Below are 12,658 nucleotides of genomic sequence, written 5' to 3'. Positions count from 1 at the left end.
CAGGCTCAACATACCTGGCTAACTCACATATCTCGCTTCAGTACATCCTTCTGGCGTTAATGTAACCAGGTTAAATCATATCTAGATACAATCTGGATATGTTTTAATTCAAGGTGTAAAGGGACTAAGAGTTTCCTTTCATGGTGGCTCGAGAGGACAAGTCAGAGGATCACCAAACTAGCCTTTTGACTACCTTGAACAACAAAACATTGGCTGATGTGAGGCATCCATGTTTGTTTGGGTTTTCAAGCACTTCCACATTATTTACAGCCAAGTCGGACATACTGGTGCTTTCGGTTTCAGTTTTCTAATCATACATTAGTCTCAAACGGCTTGTGAGTCCACTGGACGATCAGTCGTTATTTCAAAACCAGGATGAGACTCTAACCTGCGACACTAGAGTTCATGTGAAGACGCTCATGGTGACGCTGACATGTCATGAACACGTCTCTGTACTGCTCAGCGTGTCAGAGCTGAGCCTCTGTGCTGTCAGGCTGCAGAGGTTCATATGTAGATGTTGGTGGAGGCCTCCTCGGCCAGCTGACAGGCCCCCTTTTTGCTCCCCAAGGGACTTCCTGCAGACTGTCATGTTACTCCCACCCATTGTTCCTCACCTCAACACACCCAATCCATCAGCTCATATGTTACATGAGAGCAAGTGACCATTGTTACTGCCGACACCAGCCTGTTCACCGGTTTCTACACCAGGGACGCAAATAAACGTCTCTCCTGCTTTGTGAATAAATACCATTTCATATACAGTTTAACTTAATTTCTTAAGTTTAGGCTTAGAGTTGATCCAGTGTAAATGCCTGTGAGGATTCTCAGTCATAATATGTCCAGAAGGGTTGAGTCAAGAGCAAAAAACTGAAAAACTTAACTCAACTAAAACAAGCTTTTCGTGCATCAAGAGCTGCAACTAATGATTATTCTCATTCTTGATTGATTTGAAGATTATTTTCGGATTTAATCGTTTTAGAGCTGCAACAGTTGGTTAACTGACAGAAAATGAATTGTTAATTGAACCAGTTTGTGTCATTTTTTCAAAGACAATTGCTAGAATTTTCTGGTTGCTTGAGTCTTCTGTGGCAGTAAACTGAAGATCTTTGGGTTTTGGACAAAACAAGATGGACATCATCTTGGGCTTTGGGAAGCACTGACCCACATTTTTTTTTTACCATTTTCTGACATTTTATGTACCAAAAAACTAATTGATTAATCGAGAAAATGATCGACAAATTAATTGATAGTGAAAATAATCCTTAGTTGCAACCTTAAATCATTTTGTCTATAAAATGACGGAAAACTGTTCTAGTTCATGAAGATGTTTTCAAATATCTGTTTTTTCTGATCAACAGTCCAAAATCCAAAGGTATTCTATCATGTATAACACATTAAAGCTGATTAAGATGACAAGTTATTGAGACTACCTTGCTGTTGGCACAATTTAAATTTTTACTTTATCTTCTGATAATTTGTTTCTAAGTCCAAGTCATTTTTCAAGCAAATGACTTTCGTTTTTTGAGTGTTTGTTGGACAAAACAAGACATTGGATGATGTCACTTTGTGCTCTAGGAGTCATTTTTAATCTGATGTTTTATAGTCCAAATGATTGATCCATTAATCAAGAAAATTGCAGCTGGAGATGAAACACTGACGGCCTCGTTGCTGATTTTCAGATGTTGCTGGTAATTTTTTTTTTTTGGGACATGTGTGACCCAAACTCCTGACATCTGGTGTTTCAGTATCTGCCCGACTGCTATCACCTAAATCACAAGGAGCTCCCAGCTGGTGCCCGGCCAGGATTAACAGGAATTACAGTGTTGGGGAGGGAAGGGGAGGGAGTCCAGCTCTGTTTATCAGATGCACTGGAATCTGGTTCTCATACAGTCAGCGCACTGTGACTGTGACGCTCTATTAGATTACAATTGAACTGACTAATCTCATAACCTCAATTTCCTTTGAAGAACCTCTGAGGCTGTGTTCAGGATAGTTTTCAGTCGCCTTGTCAGCGAGTCTGTTTGTACTGTGGAAGAAGGTGAAGAAGAACAAAACACATCTGTCACTGGAAAATGAGTTAAACTCTCTGCAGCAAACAGAAAAACACATGAAAGCTGAATCATTCTGCTGCATTCTGCAACACTTTTAGCAGCCAGCCTCCCTCCAAAATATGACATATTTATACTTAGTTTAGTTTAGTTTATCAGATTTTGAAACATATTTAATCCTGCATTAACTCATTTTTTGTCAACTAGTTGTCAGCAGAAACAAGTTGTGAACACAAAGTGAAGTTACTATGTTGAAGCAAACAGTTGTTGATATTATCATCACACTGATTATGTCAATAACTACTTGTGGGGTTCCTCAGGGTTCTAGTCTTGATCCTTCATAGTTTCAATCTGGTTAAAATGATGTTTTTTGTCCACTTATTTTCAGCAGAAAAGTAAACACAACTTCTGTCATATTATCACCTTATAAAGTACTTGTACCTCACTTGTTAGCAATCAGTTGTTTATTTCTACATCCAGCAGTTACGGAGCAACATTATCATTCATGTGGAGTCGTGTTTCTGTCCACCTGGTGAATGTAAGTCTAATATTCACTCTCTTTTAGCTCTGTTTTTACTCTCTACCAACTCCTGAGGGAAATATCTGGCTCTTTAGCTGCTAAATGCTCCACTATGTTCACCAGCTAGTCTACAGCTAACTGTGTCTGTTTGCCGTTTGGTGCTGAGCAGGTAGTGTACAGCGGCTTTTTACAGCTTTTTCTCTGAAAACGACGCTATGAGACGCTGAGAGTGAACCAAAACAGTAAAGTCGCAGCCGGACAGATAAACAGATAAAGCTCTGTAAAGCCGAGAGGAGCTGCAGAGTCACTGATAATTCTCAAACATTAATGAATAATTTTGAAATACCTTCTGAACTCTCTAGCTTTTTTAAAGATTGATTTTGTATTTATGATTTTTAGAGAAATGTATGCTTGGCTCTGAGACATGAGAGGCACCAACTGCTAATCCTGTCCTATTGCTAAATATGATATAATTTAAATAGCGTCATGAAAGCCAATTCTTTTCTGCTTTAGAAATACTCAAAAATTATTGTAGATTATTTTCTCGATTAATTGATAAGTTGTTTAGTCTTTAAAATGTCAGTAAATGGTAAAAAAAAAAAAAAAAAAAAAGTCGATGACATACAAAATCCAAGATGGTGTCCTCAAATGTCTTGTTTTGTCCACAACACAAAGATATTCAGTTTACTGTCATAAAGGACGAAAGAAACCAGGAAATATTCATGTGTATATTATTGTGTTCATTTGAGAGGCTGGAACCAGCTGGACTTGATTGACTAATTGATCGATTAACTTATCACTGCAGTCCTACTTAAGAACTTATATCCTCATATAAAATCTCTTTTGAAGGACCAGAGACTCTGGTGGGTTATTAGACATTTAAAAACAAACAGCAGCAGAATGAAAGGGCCTATAACGTCCCCATCTGTCTCCTCTACAAAGTGTGCCACAGGAGGCGTTATTATCATTGACTCACTGGAGTGATGTTTACCGCTGAAGCTCATCAGTGTCTCATTATTGGAGCCTCATAAACCTGTCGTGTCTCTCTATGCAAAGCCGGCGGTTGAGAACTGAAACAAAACGGCAAGCGGCATGTCGGAGTCTCCTCTGAGAGGAGGGGGGGGGGTGACGGCCCGACTGTCTCTCCTCACACCCCCTCAGACCGTTTCTGCCTCATGTTTTATTCATGAGTTTGGGTTCAAACTCAGCTCAGCCAATCATCCCCCACAAAGTCTCCCCTAACACGAGCACTGTCTGCAGCACTCCTGTTTTATTTTGGACTGTTTTCCTCTGCGGCTCATCTCAGATTCTCCTTTATGTTCACTTTTACCTCTTAACACTTAATACTTTTGGAGCTGGGCCCATATTTATCAAATGTCTCGGGATCTCTCTGAAACTGATCTTAGGACTCAAAACACTCCTACATCAGGGGCTGGTTTCACAAAGACTTTTACTCTGGCTTAGATGAAACTAACAGTGCTGGGAAGCAAATAAGTACATTTACTAAGTACATTTAGTACTCACTAAAGTATTTCCATGTGATGCTACTTTATACTTCAACTCCACTACATTTATTTGACAGCTTTATTTTACTTTAACTACATCAAGCTCATAATATTTATGTACTTTTACTTTTTAGTAGGATTTTTCATGCAGGACTTTTCTTGTAATGGAGTATTTTCACATTGCTGTATTGGTACTTTTACTGCAATATAGGATATGAGTACTTCTTCCACTGCTGGAAACTAATACTCAGGTTTCAGACGGATGTCTAAATTCATCCATTGCTGTCGCTACTGTCAAGTTCTTAAATATCTTAAGTTGGACTACTTTGCCATGAATTCTGGGTAAATAAAGACCTTTGCAACTGCATCACATCGCCCATCTTCACTCACTCCAGCAGAAAATGTTTCTATACGGGAAGAAAATCGCAAGTTTCAAGGAAATTAGTCTGTGAAAATTCAATAAGCAGTGTAACAAAACCAAAACCTTCCACTGGACGATGTCCTCAGTACTGAATGTTTCCAACAGGTTTCCTCGCTCTCAAAAACGCTGTTTTTATGTCATTCAGTGCCACCGGTCAGCAGGTGTTCAGTGTTATCATAGAAACATGGTTCTTAGCTATGAGTTTCGTGTTGTAACTATTTTGATAACTGAATAATCGTTGTAGTCGTTTTTTAAGCAAAACTGCCAAATATTGGGTTATTGGGTTTTTCTCTATTTTCTGACATTTTACAGATAAAATGATCCATCAATTAAATGAGAAAATAATCGTTAGTTGCAGCATTAGTCATGAAGATCAGTCTTGAAAATTATTCAGAGTTTGTTAAAATGATTTCTCTCTTCTTTGCAATAATATCTCAGTCTTACAGGTTAGGACCAAATGTGCATCACTCTGAGACTTTTCAGCCAGTCAGGACTGATTTCCTGCTCTTGACACATTTAATAAATACAGAACCAGATTTGCAAACTTGTGATTTTCTCCAGAAACTCATTTATTGCAGCGTTTTTGTGCAAATCGCTCGCCGCCTGCTGTCAAACATCTTGGTTTTCCTGCTGACAAATGAGGAATAACTGAGTCACTTAACATGTATGTAACTGGGAAGAAATACTGAGATTCACACCCAGAAACAGGAAGTTTCCTGCACATAATATGCACTTTATTCTGAAGGCTGTTTGTTCAGTGTTGAAGAAGTCTCGTCACAAAACACCAAACTGCAGCCTGAGAGCATAATTAGGAAGGAAATTTCCACTCTCCTCCAGACGCGACAGATTTGAGGGAAAGTGTTAAAACCTTTCAGACAGTCCATGAAATTCTGCCTCTGTGTTTGAGCTGATGGTGTTTGCCTGTCAACTCTGCTGTTGGTGTGCTAAATGTTTAATTGCTCTACTGAACAGACAGGTCCCCTATAGCCTGTAAAGTAGGCTGGTCATACCTCTGAAAGGGAAACAAAGCTCTTATATATAGGCTATATGTTGGGACTGAGGGGCCCCTCAGGACCTCTGGCTGTCAGGAGGTCAGTCCTGACTCTGACGTAAAGGGAAACAGAAGAAGAAGCAAACCAACTGAGGCCTATCTATCTATCTATCTATCTATCTATCTATCTATCTATCTATCTAACTATCTATCTATCTATCTATCTATCTTTTTAATTTCATGATAAACAGCTGGTGGTGTCAATTCTTCAGTCGGTGCCGTTAAATCGTTGCAGAAGAAGAGAACACAAAAAAAAGCTCAAACGATGGAAAACATGATGGAAATATGACATTTCTGTTATTTTCATGTATTGATGTGAGGAAGGTTACAGTCTCTTCATCATCATCGCTCCACACAGATCTGATGTTTTCAGCTCTTCAGTCACATGATTCATGTACGTCATCATTTATTCACTCAGTCTGTTTACATTAGATTTTTATCTACACAGCTGCTGTTACACCTCAGACAGGAAACTCTTTTTTAAAGATATTTTGACTTTTTTTTCAGATTTCTAGCGTCGCCACTCAGGTTTTTGAAAATGCACATAAAAACAGGTGGATGCAAAAACACTTACTGATATGGATTTTCTCTCATGGTTACGTGAACATGAGATTCAAGTCTGTTTCTATTTCCTAGAAAAACTCTTTGGTGATATTTAGGAAATAGAAACACATTCATGTATAAGCTATATAGGCAAATAATATAGTTGAGTAAGCTGTCTTGGTTATTGGTACAAAAATTGTTGCCAGAATAAAAAAGGAACTAAAAACTAGACTGTATGCAAGTATAAGAGGGTCCAAGCAGCCCACATGATGTTGAACCTCAGGCTCACTGAAGCGGAGTAATCAGGGGGTTGAAGATGTGTTTGTTCCAGCATCGGACCAAGAGTCTGTGTCTGCACTCAAACTATTCTCAAACAGAAGAGTGCAGATCTCTGCCAGGTGTGTCTGGAGGCTTCTATAGTCTCAGTTTTCTTTAACTTACATAGATAAGTGTAATGTTATTGTACCTGAGCGTCTTCCTGGGTTCACCTGACTGTATAAACTTAGTAAAGAAACAATAAACGGGACAGTAAGTCCAAACTTCTCAATTTAAACATTGTTATTTATTTAGAACATTTTATTGTAACAACCGCACAGAATCCAACCTCCCTGCCTCCCCCCTCCCAAATAAAGAAGAACTGAATCTCACTCAACTGTCCCTCCCAGCACCCTTACAGTCAAGATGGCGGTGAAGCTAACAAAAACAGGGATTTATTCATCATATCGTGCCTCACTGTAATGGATCATAACATATCAGGAATTAATCTGCAGATGCTCCGGTTCAAGATGAGACCAAACATTTCTATGAATGTCAGTTTTTGAGCCACAACAAAGGCCAAACTGTGGCTCGCAGCTGTTTTTAGTCTAGTCGATCGACGGAAAGGCCTTTTGCTGCAGTTGTTGATCACTTGTGGCCTCAACTGGAGGAGTCAGCAGTCAGTGATGGTATTAAACAAGTCATAAAATAGATTTTTCAACAGTTGTGAATCACTGCAAACTTGAGAGGTCCTTGCACAAAACATATTGGGCTTGATCGATAGTAGTAATGTGAGATCAGCTGCGGACACACACACAGTTGAACACATGATCTCCTCCAGGCTTATGTTTGGCGGAGATATTAAATAATTTTGCACCTCATTCATGAATGATGAAGTGTCTCGTAGGGTTGGGTTTTGCTGGAAGGAAAGAGTTCACACAACATGTTGTCTGACCACGTCTGAAGACATAAGTGTTTACAGCTGTTCCAAACGGCCACACGTAGAGGCGGGGTGAAGAGCTCGCCATCATAGAGCGGGGAGACATGATAATCGTTTAAATACTTTTCAGATGGTCTCTCGTCAAAGATATTTATGATGTTGCACATGGTTGTAAACAGGAACAGTGTTGTGTAGAGAATGAACAACTAAAGATGATTTTCAGTATCGATTAATCTGTGGATTATTTTCTGGATTAATTGATTAGTTGTTTCATCTATAAAATGACAGAAAGTGGTGAAAAATGTTAATCGCTGTTTCCCAAAACCTCTTCAAAAGTATCAATGGATTATGAAAATAGTTGCTGATCAGTTTAATAGTTGGCAACTAATTGATTATTTGACCAATCATTGCAGCTCTACAACAGTCCCAAACCCAAAGATATTCAGTTTACTCTAATGTAAGAAAAGGAAAAAGCAGCAAATTCCCACGTTTGAGAGTCTGCTTTTTGGGAGCATGTTCTCTTTTGCATCTCATACAAGGTCATTTAAAAAAATCTTCTTTTTCCTCGCCAAAACCATGTCCTTTAAAGCTCATATTTATCAATGAATATCTCCTCCCACTGACGGTTTCTCTTGCAGCTCCCAAACATCAGATAGTCGGGGTTAATGGTTAGTTAAAGTTAGGAAAGTTGATAAGATCCTTTTACACTCAGACCTATAAATAAGATAATAATCATTTGGGAGTTTTTGACCAGTTAGGAGTGATTTCCTGCTCTGAGATACTTGATAAATACAGACTCTGGTTTTGAGCTAAACGAATTAACCGAAAAACGAGTTTTTTTCTGCCTTCTTTGGTCCAATCAGCCTCCAGGACGTCTGATGAACTGCTGATGAACCGACGGTCTCATGTTGATAGTTCGCTGTCCTCATATTTTTCACATAAACACCATCTACAATATAATTAGATTGCTCTCTTCCAAAATAAGCTGCCTGCAAGTGGAGCGTGCTCACAGCAGCGTAGTAGGCCTCGTCTCACTTTTTACAGAGGCTTTGAAATGAAAAGTAGACGATAATGAATCTAGTTTGAGGCTATATATTGTGTAGTGGATCAGCAGAGTAATGGCTGCTGGAGGTTTTTCTTTATTTGGTGTGTTATGTAATGGATCTTCTGCACCGGGCGTTCTGTCGGTCGGTTTCCTCCTTTGTGAGTTTCAAGCTGAAGGTTTTCTTTCTTTTCATCTCTGCAGCTGAGAGGTCACATGACTGAACTGTGAGGTCATAGGATGTGACTTTTTGCATTTAACAACACTGGATGCATCTTTTCAGCTGCCAGGTTAACAGTGAACACCTGTGATGACGTCTGTTTGAGGTTGCTGCTTTTCCACAACAGATATATATATATATATATATATATATATATATATATATATATATACTAGGGATGTGCAGAGGGCCCAGTATTTGTATCTGTATTTGTTGAGGCAGCAAAATTATTTGTATTTGTATTCGAATAAAAGTGGAAAGAGGCTTAAAAATCCTGTTTTTGTTTTTGTTTTTATTACGCTTTTAATTTTAGAAAATTAAAGTGTTACAATAAGTGTTCATGAAGCGTGTGTCAGTAGTTCAGCTTTATCTCTGGGGAACACCCCCAACTCTGGGACTGATGTCCAAATTAGGAAATGTGCGTCATGTAGCAGGTGGATGTGACTCCCCTCACTGAGACCTGCTGATAGACGTCACAGCGGAGCAGAGGAGAGACACTGAGATAGTGATGTAAACAACCTACATGCTGGTATTTAACATGGTTTTTTTTTTTCCTTCCCGAAAACAAATAATTTTTAAAATATTTGTATGAAACAAATATTCATATAAAACCCACTATTTGTGCTTTGCCGAATAACATATTTGTATTCGGGCACACCGCTAATATAAACACATTCATATCTGACATATTTTACTATTTTTTCCCATTTATATCCATCACATTTATTACATTTTCATCATTTAAAAATATATTAACTTCTTTTTAACTGTTTACATTTGTTCTGTCTTATTATTAACCTGTGTGCTGTATATAAAGGTGTCATACACATACTGTTTGTGTAAACTCGTTAATTAAAGCAGCAGGAATGACTTTCAATCATCAAACTCCTGATTTCTGTCACTGTCATCAGAATAAACGCATCATTTCATACAAATCTCAAACACATGATGCTGTAAACGTGGAATTTCAGCAGGAAACGTAACGCTGGTTCTGTCTTCAGCGGCTCCTGGTCGCTCGTTTGTCGTCACGCCGTTCAGAACGAAACACGAGGTTTTGATGCAGATTTCTGGATGTCAGATAGATTTGAAGGAGCAGATGTTTGTGGTGTCTGTTTGTTGTTGGTTTGTTTGTCTCATTTAGTTTGTAGATTATGAACTTTATTATATATGTTCAACATAGAACTGCTGCTGCAGGATCTGCTGGTTTACAAATGAGATGCCACCGCAGTGATGGAGGCTTGTTTACTTCCACCTGTAACCTGGATTTGTCTTTCATTTCAAAGCAGAAATCCTTTAAATTAAAAAGTACAGATCATCATTCTTGCACAGATTTTCTGTTTGTATTCTACCAAGTAATACAAGTCCTACATCAAAAATAGAATGTCTTTAATATCTTTAATAAAACAAAAAATATGACTTCTTTCTTTCACTACGTCTTTCACATATTTCTGTTGTTGAACTGGTGTACTGAAGTATTTCTGTGCATATTCTCTCCAGAAACTGGATGCTGGAGTTGCGTGTTGATTGATTGATTGTTGATTATATAAGCGTAAAACTAGATCTTCTCTCCAGACTGTCTCGTATCTGACTTGATTTGTCTGACTGTGTATGAAGACGTTTTCCCACCGCTGAGCATGAGAGGAATTCACAGAATACTAATTTGGGTCAGAATTGTGGTAAGATGCTAAAAAACGTGTGTATTTTTACTCCGCAGCTACTGCAGGTCTGCTTATCCAAACACCTTCAAACTGAAAAGAGCTTTCAGGATCAGCGCAGAGGCCAACAGCACAGCGTGACGTCTGACTCACAGCTGTCAACTCTAAGCTTAAAATTTCAGTTATTTTCTTTTCCTCCCCCCCAAAAAAATCCCCAGAGTTGTGTCTGTGCCAGCTATTGTCCAAGCAGCAGCGAACGTTTGAATAGAGGTGGTGATGTCATGGCGTTGGTATGTGAACCCCGTAGCAATACCTTCGATCCCCTTTCTGGAGCTGGAATCTGACTCCGCTGAAATACAGAATGTTTCCTCAAGTTGTTTTTTTCAGCAGACACAAAGAGAGAAAGGCGAGTGTGGCCTCACGGCTGTTGCGACACCGCCAGCAGACTCTCGCTGCTCTTTTCCCGGAGAGGCTTCAACACTACAAACACAATCTGAAAGCTAAAAAGAGAAGAAATGTGGAGCTGCAGAGAGAAGGAACTTCTCCCTGCTGCAGTTAATACGTCACCTTATCTCTGTTGATGTAAGTGGAGGCCCGGTCACATGCAGGAGGAGGAGGAGGAGGAGGAGGAGGAGGAGGAGGAGGAGGAGGGGTGGACTGTACAAAAAGATGGAGGTTCGTTTGTGAGGAAAAGTCCATTATGAGCAGAGGAACGGGTGTGGAGCTGAGCTCACATCCCCCTGAACAATGTGTGTGGAGCTTTGTGCCCTTTCTTATTTTAGGTTCAAATAGGAACAGAAGACAAAACACTCCACCCTGAAACTCTTCAGAGGGAAAACAATACTTAAAGAGGTTTCACAGAATATAGATTGTTCTTTTGTTGAACGTGCTCGACAGAGAATCATCAGAGACTCTGCAGCTTTATAGTGAGTTTCAGCTCATTGTTTATCTGTCCAGCTGCAACTTTACTGTTCTGGTTCACTCTCAGTGCTCTCATAGCGTCGTTTTCAGAGAGAAAAAGCTGTAAAAAGCCGCTGTACACTACCTGCTCAGTTAGCTGTAGACTAGCTGGTGAACATAGTGGAGCATTTAGCAGCTAAAGAGCCAGATATTTCCCTCAGGAGTTGGTAGAGAGTAAAAACAGAACTAAAAGAGAGTGAATATTGGACTCACATTCACCAGGTGGACAGAAACACGACTCTACATGAATGATAATGTTGCTCCGTAACTGCTGGATGTGGAAATAAGCAACTGTTTGCTGACGAGTTCAACCTATGTGCCGTATGTCAGAGTTGTGTTCACTACTTGTTTCTGATGGAAACTAAGCATCAGTTAATGCAGTTTTTTTCCCATATGTGTGTCCAATAAGTAATCGATTAATCTATTACTTATACTCTTCCCTAACTGTCGCCACCTACCCTACCTTTAAAATCTACAAGATGAGTGTTCAGTACTAAAAAGATTAGTTTTTTGAGCTGTTAATGCATTATTCACACTATTTAAAAGTAAAAACTTGCGTGTCTGAACTCCTGATTTCCTTCAGAATAACTCAAGGGTTTGTGTTATTTTTCACTCAGAGTCTAACGGTGCTGTCCTCTGGGACAACAAGTCTCTCATTAACAAGCTGGTGTCATAATACCTCACTAAACACACTCCAGCGGGACGGCCGGCTGCCACTACATCGCCAACTGTCCATTAGCTCCCATTAGTCTGTGCCCAACAGTCAGCCACATTCATGAGGACGTCCTCTCCTGTTCAGGCCTGAAGCGTCCAGCTCACCGTCTCCGCAGCAGAGTGTGAATGAGGCGGCTGTCGGCAGCCTCCAGCTGGATCAACACACCACAAACCAACTCTCTGCCTCCTCATTAGCCTCTGTTGACTCTGGCCTCTCAGCAAACAGCATCCAAAACACACTTCTACCCGTCGGTGTGTTCACAGTAATCAGATAGCTTCATGTATCAAATGCAAAATGTGTTCCGTATTTCTTTAATTTCACTGTATGTAAGGCGGAGGTTTAAGTCAAAACTTGTTCTCCTTCTTTGAGTCATAAAGTACATCACCAGTAAACGTCCATAAATATGCTTCAAAATCATACAAAAACGACGTTCCTCATAACAGAACCTGCAGAGAATCATCACATTTTAGTTTTCTTCAGTATCACAGTAATCCAGTGATAGTTGTCTGCAAACAGCTAACAGCTGACATTACCTTTAATGGAGCCAATTAGAGATTAATTAGTTGATTGTCAGAAAGTTAATCTGCAACTATTTTATCAAATAATCGTTAGTTATTTTTCCAGCAAAAATGCCCAAATTTTACTGCCAATTGTGATTATTTGATGCTTTTGTTTGTCAGATATGAAAATAAAGAGTATTTTTGGATTTTGGTCTTAAGGTCGAGTAATACAACATTTGGGAAATTGTGACATCATTTTCACTTTTTTGTTTCTTTTTCTTAT

At 39.3% G+C, this 12,658-nt stretch overlaps 1 protein-coding gene across 4 annotated transcripts in view; it reads left to right on the top strand.

The window, feature by feature from the left end:
* LOC122966720 (caskin-2-like) overlaps window positions 1–12,658 on the top strand; it is a 75,997-nt gene that overhangs the window by 8,408 nt on the left and 54,931 nt on the right. The gene's annotated exons all lie outside the window — the stretch shown is intronic.

This window comes from Thunnus albacares, chromosome 17 (genome assembly GCF_914725855.1).
Source record: "Thunnus albacares chromosome 17, fThuAlb1.1, whole genome shotgun sequence".
NCBI classification, from domain to species: domain Eukaryota; kingdom Metazoa; phylum Chordata; class Actinopteri; order Scombriformes; family Scombridae; genus Thunnus; species Thunnus albacares.
This window is presented reverse-complemented; position numbering and strand designations above follow the sequence as displayed.